This window comes from Rattus norvegicus, chromosome 7 (assembly GCF_021556685.1).
Source record: "Rattus norvegicus strain SHRSP/BbbUtx chromosome 7, alternate assembly SHRSP_T2T, whole genome shotgun sequence".
Lineage (NCBI taxonomy): Eukaryota > Metazoa > Chordata > Mammalia > Rodentia > Muridae > Rattus > Rattus norvegicus.
In genome coordinates this window covers 8,545,535-8,555,439 of record NC_141540.1, presented here as the reverse complement: position 1 = coordinate 8,555,439, position 9,905 = coordinate 8,545,535, and the positions used below count along the sequence as shown (strand labels likewise).

General features: G+C 34.2%; 2 pseudogenes; one reads left to right on the top strand and one right to left on the bottom strand.

The window, feature by feature from the left end:
* Positions 1-1,605: 1,605 nt before the first annotated feature.
* On the bottom strand, positions 1,606-8,015 carry LOC148004424 (olfactory receptor 6C65-like; annotated as a pseudogene).
* Or6c35b-ps1 (olfactory receptor family 6 subfamily C member 35B, pseudogene 1) lies at positions 8,592-9,526 on the top strand (annotated as a pseudogene).

Sequence of the window (9,905 nt, the reverse complement as noted above, 5' to 3'; positions counted from 1 at the left end):
CTAGATCTTTGCTACTAATTGCTGTTTTTCATTTTCTGGATGCAAGTCTTTTTAATTTTTAAATTAAGATGAATCTTGAAGAAAGTAAAGTCAACTCGAGCTGAAGAAAATGTTAATTTGGAGAACATGATGTCCACTTTGTCCATTATCAAACTAAGTATTTTTACATGGTATAAACAGATATACTAGATCAGGGGATTCAATAGATCAGTCATCAAACTGACAAAACAATTAAAATATAATTGAAAGAACTGTGGTGTTTGATGTGTGTGTGTGTGTGTGTGTGTGTGTGTGTGTGTGTGTGTGATAAAGTAGCTCTATTATGTAACTCTGATTGTCCTGGAACACACTGTTTTGATAGACCAGACCTGCATCCAACTTACAGAGATCTACCTGCCTCTGCTTTCTGAATACTGGAATAAAAATTTAATGCCACTATGCCTGGCTCTGAACAAATATTCTAAACTCTACAATCTAATTTTCAAAAAGGTCTAGAAACAGGCAGATGAGGAAAAGCTGCTAAATTCTTGCTATGAAAATATTTGTGGATCTCTTACCTGTGTACATCAACTGACATTGAATACATCATTCCAGATAACTACCTGGTGAGATTTATTTTCACTTATTGTTGACACAATCTTGAAGGTTAACTTTCTGTAGTTTACCTTGGAAAAGTATGCATAGGTGTAATATTATGTAGATTGAGCAACTTGGTTTTACACACACACACACACACACACACACACACACACACACACACATATACACACACACATTCTCCTAACAACCTTTCTTAGCATGGTGTATGTCTGCTTATATAACAAATATTCCTAGTCCCATATATTCCAAAGTCTATGAAATGTCAATACTTAAAAAAATTAAATATAAATTTTGGAAAACAAGTTATTATGAGAATGAAAGAAATTCTGAGAACTACTTGGGTCATAGAACATATATTTCTTATACTGTTAGAGAAATCTATAGATGAATCTCTGAATGGCTAGATTCTTTTTCCAAAGAAACTTTAGGCAGGCTCAAAGTTAAGCATTAAGAAATCAACAAAATTATTTCGTAGCTTAATGATCAGGGTTTAGGACTCTGATGGAAGTAACAGGAATTCTGGGAGAAACTTTTAGAGATTGTCACTAAACTCCATTAAATCCCATGTGTTATGATAATAAAGGACAGAAAACACAGAGAGACATAACACCTATACAGTTCACTGTACAGGCCTCCAATATAAATAGATTTTAGGAAATACAGCAAGAAGTAGCTGCACAGTAGAGATGGGGGACGTTGGCTCATTGAACATCTCAATTAAATATACTTATACAGTAAGTAGTATTTTTTCAGAGTTGCATGTTGCTCTTTTATTAGCATTTGTCTGTTGCTCAATTGACAAATACTTTGAAAATAAATTCATTCTTTTAAAATGTCATTCTCATTTTGTTGACAACAAATTAGACACACTCAGAAAATTTTAACTGAAATCAAAATATGAAAACATTTTGCTAAGTTGAATACAAAAGTGGATGGAAAATAAAATAATGCAAATAAACAAGGCATATAACTTTATAAAAAATGAAACAGTGAATTTCTTTACCATTAATTGTTATTTGAAATGCATTTTTTGACCAAGGTCTTAAAGGATTCTTTTACTTGTTTATTTCTAAGGGAGTAAATAAAAGGATTCAGCATCGGGGCAACAGAGGTGTTGAGCACTGCTATACCCTTAGTCAAAGCCACTCCTTCCTTTGCTGAAGTTTTGACATACATGAATATACAGCCTCCATAAGAAATGGACACAACAATCATGTGTGAGGAACAGGTAGAAAATGCCTTTTTCCTTTGCTCAGCAGAGGGGATTCTTAGAATTTTCCTAAGGATGAACATGTAGGACAGAACCACTAAAGAGAAGGTTACCATGAGGGTGAATACTGCCAGGAAGAATGCCAAGAGTTCCAGAAAGGCTGTGTCTGTGCAAAAGAGGAGCAGCATGGGGGAAGAGTCACAGGTGAAATGGTCAATGATGTTGGAGTCACAGAAATCAAGTTGAAGGCCCATGAGCACAGGTGGAAAGATGATGAGAAATCCAGCCAGCTAAGAGTCAACTATGAGCTGAATGCAGACTCTGCTGTTCATTATTGTGGCATAATGCAAGGGCTTACAGATAGCCACATATCGGTCATAGGACATAGCAGTCAGAAGGAAAAATTCAGTTGTTCTGTGATTGGGTTACCTCACTCAGGATGATATTTTCCAGTTCCAACCATTTGCCTACGAATTTCATAAACTCGTTGTTTTTGATAGCTGAGTAATATTCCATTGTGTAGATGTACCACATTTTCTGTATCCATTCCTCTGTTGAAGGGCATCTGGGTTCTTTCCAGCTTCTGGCTATTATAAATAAGGCTGCTATGAACATAGTGGAGCACGTGTCTTTTTTACATGTTGGGGCATCTTTTGGGTATATGCCCAAGAGAGGTATAGCTGGATCCTCAGGCAGTTCAATGTCCAATTTTCTGAGGAACCTCCAGACTGATTTCCAGAATGGTTGTGCCAGTCTGCAATCCCACCAACAATGGAGGAGTGTTCCTCTTTCTTTGCATCCTCGCCAGCATTTGCTGTCACCTGAGTTTTTGATCTTAGCCATTCTCACTGGTGTGAGGTGAAATCTCAGGGTTATTTTGATTTGCATTTCCCTTATGACTAAAGATGTCCAACATTTCTTTAGGTGTTTCTCAGACATTCGGCATTCCTCAGCTCTGAATTCTTTGTTTAGTTCTGAACACCATTTTTTAATAGGGTTATTTGTCTCCCTGCGGTCTAACTTCTTGAGTTCTTTGCATATTTTGGATATAAGGTCTCTATCTGTTGTAGGATTGGTAAAGATCCTTTCCCAATCTGTTGGTTGCCGTTTTGTTCTAACCATAGTGTCCTTTGCCTTACAGAAGCTGTGCAGTTTTATGACATCCCATTTGTTGATTCTTGATCATAGAGCATAAGCCATTGGTGTTTTGTTCAGGAAATTTTTTCCAGTGCCCATGTGTTCCAGATGCTTCCCTAGTTTTTCTTCTATTAGTTTGAGTGTATCTGGTTTAATGTAGAGGTCCTTGATCCACTTGGACTTAAGCTTTGTACAGGGTGATAAGCATGGATCGATCTGCATTCTTCTACATGTTGACCTCCAATTGAACCAGCACCATTTGCTGAAAATGCTATCTTTTTTCCATTTGATGGTTTTGGCTCCTTTGTCAAAAATCAAGTGCCCATAGGTGTGTGGGTTCATTTCTGGGTCTTCAATTCTGTTCCATTGGTCTATCTGTCTGTCTCTGTACCAATACCATGCAGTTTTTATTACTATTGCTCTGTAATACTGCTTGAGTTCAGGGATAGTGATTCCCCCTGAAGTCCTTTTATTGTTGAGGATAGTTTTAGCTATCCTGGGTTTTTTGTTATTCCAGATGAATTTTCAAATTGTTCTGTCTAACTCTTTGAAGAATTGGATTGGTATTTTGATGGGGATTGCATTGAATCTGTAAATCGGAAAGCCTATTTTTATAGATATTTGAATGGTTACTCCAACTTCTTTTTGTGCCCATTTGCTTTGAAAAACCTTTTTCCAGTCATGTAATTTGAATTAATATCTATACCTTTGTTGTTGAGGTGAATTTGTTGGAGACAACAGAATCTTGTTTTTACAACCATTCTGTTAGCCTATGTCTTTTTATTGGGAAACTGAGTTCATTGCTTTTGAGAGCTATTAATGACCAATGATTTTTTTTTGATTTTTTTATTTATATTTCAAATATTATTCCCTTTTCCAGTTTCCTGGACATAAGCCCCTATGTGATCGCCATCCCCCTCTTCCATAGTGATGTATTAATTCCATTATTTTGATGTTGGCACTGGTATCTCGTGTGTGTGTGTGTGTGTGTGTGTGTGTGTGTGTGTGTGTGTGTTTCCCTTTTTTTGGTTTTTCCTATGGAGAATTATTTATTTCCTGTGTTTTCTTGGATGAAGTTGTCCTCCTTGAGGTGGAATTTTCCTTCCATTATCTTCTAAAGTGTTGGATCTATGGATAGATATTGTTTAAATTTTGTTTTGTCATGGAATATGTTGTTTTCTCAATCTATGGTAATAGAAATATTTGCTGGGTATAGAGATCTGTGGTCCCCTAGGCTTTGCAAGGTATCTGCCCAGGGCTTTTTGGCTTTTAGCCCCCTTTCCCTTGAAACTTTTAATATTATTTCTATACATATAGTGTTTTAGTTATAATGTAGTAGAAATACTCTCTTTACTGGGAAAATCTATTTGTTGTTATGTAAGCTTCTTGTATGGTTATAGGTAGTTCTTTCTTTAGGATGGGGAAATTCTCTTGTATAGTTTTGTTAAAAAATATTTACTGGACCTTTGAATGGGGAATCTTCTTCTGCTGCTCACATTATTCTTAGGTTTGGAATTTTCATGTTGGCCCAGATTTCCTGAATGCTTTTTGTCAGGAACTTTTTAGATAGAACATTTTCTTCAATTTCTTCTATCATGTATTCGTTCCTTAGAGTCTCTCTTCTATTTCTTGTATTCTGTTAGTGACACTCATGTTTGTAGCTCCTGTTCTTTTACCTAGGTTTTACACCTGCAGGATTATCTCATTTCATATTTTATTTATTATTTATATTTCCATTTCATGTATTGAACTGTTTTATTAATTTCCTTCACTTAATTGATTATATATTCCTGCATTTCTTTAAATGATACAGTTTTTTCTCATTAAAGGTTTCTATCATTGTCATAAGATTGAATTTAAGGTCATTTTCTTCTGTTTTAGCTATTTTAAGATTTTCAGATATCATTGTGGTAGGATAGACAAACTTTGATGATACTGTGGTTGATTTTGTTTTTATTCTGGACTTTTAGACATCTGGGCATTGTGGTTATCAGTGGTTGATGTGGATTTATGAGTTTTTCTTTGTTAGTTATTTGGTTGCAGATATTTTTCTCTTGATTTCTCATACTTCTTTGTCTACTAGACTGAGAGGACTGCAGTTATGGTGATTAGATAAATTAGATAGACTTCAGGTGTAGTAGAGTGTTCCCTCTGTAGATTTTGTAACCTGTGAGCCCTTTAGGGTTTTGGGTGCTATCCTTGCATCTAGGGTCCCTAGTACTGGCTGAACTCAAGGAAAGTAAGCTGGGTTATGGGGTGTAAAATGGAGTCCAGGGGCTGGGAAGTAGCTTATCAGGTATCTCTGAGTCTAGCCAGCTTCCAGAAAACCAGGCAAAGTTGCAGTGTGGGAAAAGGGGTACAGGATACTGGGTACATTTTACTGGTACTGGTGGTACTTTCAGGCCCCACACAGAAATTTTCATTTTAATTCTAGTTGTCATTTAGTTTTGATCAATCAATAAGACCCCAAAAAACAAAATAACCAGAAGAAAATAACAAAAGTAGACAGATGATATGGCACAAAGTTAAATTTTTTCTATACACCAAAGAAAAATACTTATAGTGAGAAAACAATCCACAGATAGGGAGAAAATATTTGCCACTAGACATCACACAGTGTAACTAATATGTAAAATATTTAAGGAATTCAACTCAATAGCAAAAAATCCAATTTTAAAATAGGCAAAATGTATGCATTATATACCTGTGGAAAGAGATATGGTTAGCCAGTGTAATTATATATTATTTCTCATATATCTAGTCATAAAATAAAACAAAATAAAAAACCTAAAAACACATTATCTACGGTTGAGGCCTTGGAACTTTCCCCTCCTGTGTTAGCATGGTTTTTGGTGTTGGTGTTGTTTGGGTCTTGCTTAAACACCCACATTGATAAGATTTTGCCATTGTAGATCCTCTGATATTTCTAGAAGAAATTATCTCACAGCTAACACACAGCTTCTCCGGCATCCATAATTTCTCTGCTCCCTCTTCCACAATAGTTTCTGAGATTTAGGAATAAGAATATTATAGCTATAACCAATAGGTCTGGGTTCCACACCTCTGCTATTTGGTTGGCTATCATTTATTTAATACACTTTTTCTGTTGCATAGAGAAGTTTTCTTGATGAGGGAGAAAATCTACACTTATTGGTGTGCGTAAGGATAAATATTACAGTGCATTTAGTAATTGTGTTGGTTCAGTAAATTGGAGGTGGTATGTTCTCCTCCAAGATCGATGACTAGCCTTAGGTACCTGAATAGATTTATAGAATCAGGCATGATTTTTATTTTGTTGAGTAGTACTTAAGTACCATTAGAGAGGTGTTGATTGCCATCAAAAGATGCATTCCACTATTGTATCATTAGATTTATCATACTATGCTTGTCGTTTTTATTATTCCTATGTGTTGTAGCTGGGGAGGATGATTACTTGCTTTCCCTCATCACAAAGACATCTAAAGAATGGCGAACTTCAAGAGAGAGTCTTCACCAGGAACCACACCCTGCATTTTGTTGTCCTATACCAAATTTTCAGCCCTGAAATTCTATACATATATGTAACATTACACAAACTAATCTTGTTATATATAGTCTTTGGAAATATGTACACAAATATTTAACAATAATTTTCAAAAGAAAAAAACAATGAAGTTGAGAGTGAACAAAATGATTCACATTAAGTTTAGTACTTAGGAAAGGGAAGGTAGAAACATACTTTTGTAATTTCAAAAATTGAAATATATCTAAAGTAGCTGTTTAAAACACAATATGCTTTCATGGTGACTATTATGAAAAGATAAATTAGAAGTAAATATAATATTTTATTTGAATTTTCTCTTTGGCTATACCATAAGATGAACGAATTAAGCAAATTCTTCAAGAACATCCAGATAGAAAAAGAAAATTGCAAATTCAAACCCTATAAATAGGATTTAGAGGTCCGTAAATAAGCTCAATTTTAAAGTTGGAAAATGACACCTTATGCTTTCCTTACAAGTAATGAAAAAGATCATTTCCTTACTTTAAGCCACCTCATTTAAAAAAAAAACTTTCCAAGAATAAAAAAGAAAAAAAAACTTCTTGAAAAGAAATTAATTACACCAACCACCATGATTATATGAAGAAACAAATTCATGAAGGAAAAATGAGAAAGTGGCATGAAATTCAGAAAAATGTGAGATATGGAATTTAGCTTCATGAGGTTAAACAGATCAAAGCTTTACATATAAACAGATCAAAGCAGAAAATGTGAATCAAAAAAAGAATGAGTTGAGTTTAATTAGTGAACCAAAGGGTGCAAATTTGGTCACAATAGTTTAAATAATACTAGAATCAAATGATGTTGTGTATAAGTGGAACGTTGAAAAGCAGAGACAATTATAAACAGATAGAATGTTAAAGGGGAAGGTAACCATAAACTTAAGAAAGGGCTTAGCCTCTTTATGTGTGCATGAAAAACAATATCATTACTAATTACTAGGTGATACTGTCATTTATAATAAACAATTAAGACCATCTCAAACTAAAACAAGGTTGACTAAAAAACAACAAGATGAAAACATGAATCTTTGTTTGTGTAGACATACTCCTAATTACCTGAACCAGAACACAGAAAGGAAATATGCTATTATTGAATGTGTTTAAAAATAAGCACAGAGAACTTTTTTTAGAATTTTAATATCAAAAATATACTTTTACTGCAACTCCTGATAGAAACAAAGGAAATAATTGTCAATGTCCAGAGAAGACTAAACTTGCAGCTAGTTGAAGGGTACTAGGGTTTTCCTCAAGAAAATCAAATAATCGAGTGGTTCGGTTTCTATACTTCTTCTTACAAGCTGGAAAAACAATTCTTTTTAGGAATGTGTCTTAGGACTCACAAAATGTTACTACATAGACATCTTATTGTGACATTCAGAGGAAAATATCCTCAAGACTAATTATCACATATCAAAAATATATGTTAATATGTATGGAAATATATATCAATCTGGCAGAAACTTATGTGTTACAACACAACCAAATGAATCATTTTGTGAGGTGGTGTTGAGTCGGCGTCTCTCATTGACCTCTAACTCACAGAGATCTACCTAAGTCTGCCTGCCAACTGCCAGGATGATGTGTGCCATTATACCCTGTGACCTAGATGAATCTTTAATAAACCACAATAAAAATATTTGAACTGCAACTGCGTGGTTAGTATTTATAAGTCAATAACTAATATTACATATGAACATATTGTTAAGATTATCTAAACAGAGAAGACTATTCATTTAACTGTTTTCTCCTAAAGTCTTTTCTGGGAAAGAAAGTTATGGGAAGACAGAGGGTTAGAACAAAATCAATTAATTTAAAGGGAAATTTTTGTGGAATGATATTTATAAGATTATGTAATAAACTGGTACCTATTATAACTAGTCGGTAGGCATATAATAATAGCAGTGTGAAGTATAAGATTCAAATATATGCTGTTATATGACACAAAGAAATGTTCAAACATAAACTTGTAATATGTACTTGCTTCTTCATTAATGTTAATACAGAAATGACACTCAATTTAGCTTGTCTCAAAATTGGTGCCTACATTTTATAAAATTTTTGTTATTTTTCAACCAGATTGGGCAAGAGACAGTAATCAAGAATGAGAAACTGAACAGTAACAACCTTCATCTTGCTGGGTCTTACAGATGACATTCGGTTTCAAATTATGCTTTTCACATTTCTGCTTCTTTCTTACACGCTGAGCTTATCTAGTAACCTAACCATTATCACCCTCACCCTGATTGACCCCCATCTTAAAACACCTATGTATATTTTCCTCAAAAATTTCTCCTTCTTAGAAATTTCACTCACAACTGCTTGTATTCCCAGATTTCTATACAGCATATAATCTGGGGACAAATCCATTGCCTATATTGCCTGTGTCAGTCAACTTTTTTTAATAGATCTCTTTGCAGTTTCAGAATTTTTTCTTCTAGCTATTATGTCCTTTGATCGCTATGTGGCCATCTGTAAACCTCGTCACTACATGACCATCATGAATAGCAGAGTCTGCAAGAACTTCATTTTGTTCTGTTGGGTAGCAGCACTGATCATCATTCTCCCACCATTTGGTCTAGGTTTGGGCCTGGAATTCTGTGACTCAGATATTGTTGATCATTTTTGCTGTGATGCAGCTCCTCTATTGAAAATCTCTTGTTCAAACACATGGTTGATAGAACAGATGGTGATAGTTGGTGCTGTGTTGACATTCATAATCACTTTTTGTGTGTTGTCTTTTCCTATGTTTATATCATCAAGACCATTCTGATATTTCCTTCTGCCAACCAAAAGAAAAAGGCCTTTTCTACCTGTTCTTCCCACATGATTGTAGTTTCTATTACTTATGGTAGCTGCTTCTTCATTTATGTCAAGCCTTCACCCAAGAATGACATAGCTATCAATAAAGGGATTTCACTTATTATTACGTCAATTTCACCAATGTTGAATCCCTTCATTTATGCACTGAGAAACAAGCAAGTAAAACAAGCTTTCAATTATTCAATTAAAAAAGTTGCATTCCTCTCAAAGGTGTAAAAAACAAAGAATATTATCTAGAGTAGGGTGGATGACTGTAAAATCTGAAGCTTTATTAGAAAAATATTCTATATCTTTATTTTTAATGATTTTTATACTCACACTTTCTCTGTAAATTTGCACGGTATGAGTATGGCTTCATAAATTTCCATTAAAAGCAAAATTTTTGAATGTCTTTCAGTCAACCTGTAATGGTTGTCTAACTGTAGCCCTGAGAACACAATAGATTGTGGTTTTCTACCATTGTTTCCACAATTTTATATGTGCCTTTTTATTTTACATTGTAACTAATCAAAAAATGCATGAAAGTTTGATGTACCTATATTAGTATTCATTATTCATTCATTATTTATTTGCTACTTAGAGAACAGATGACAAT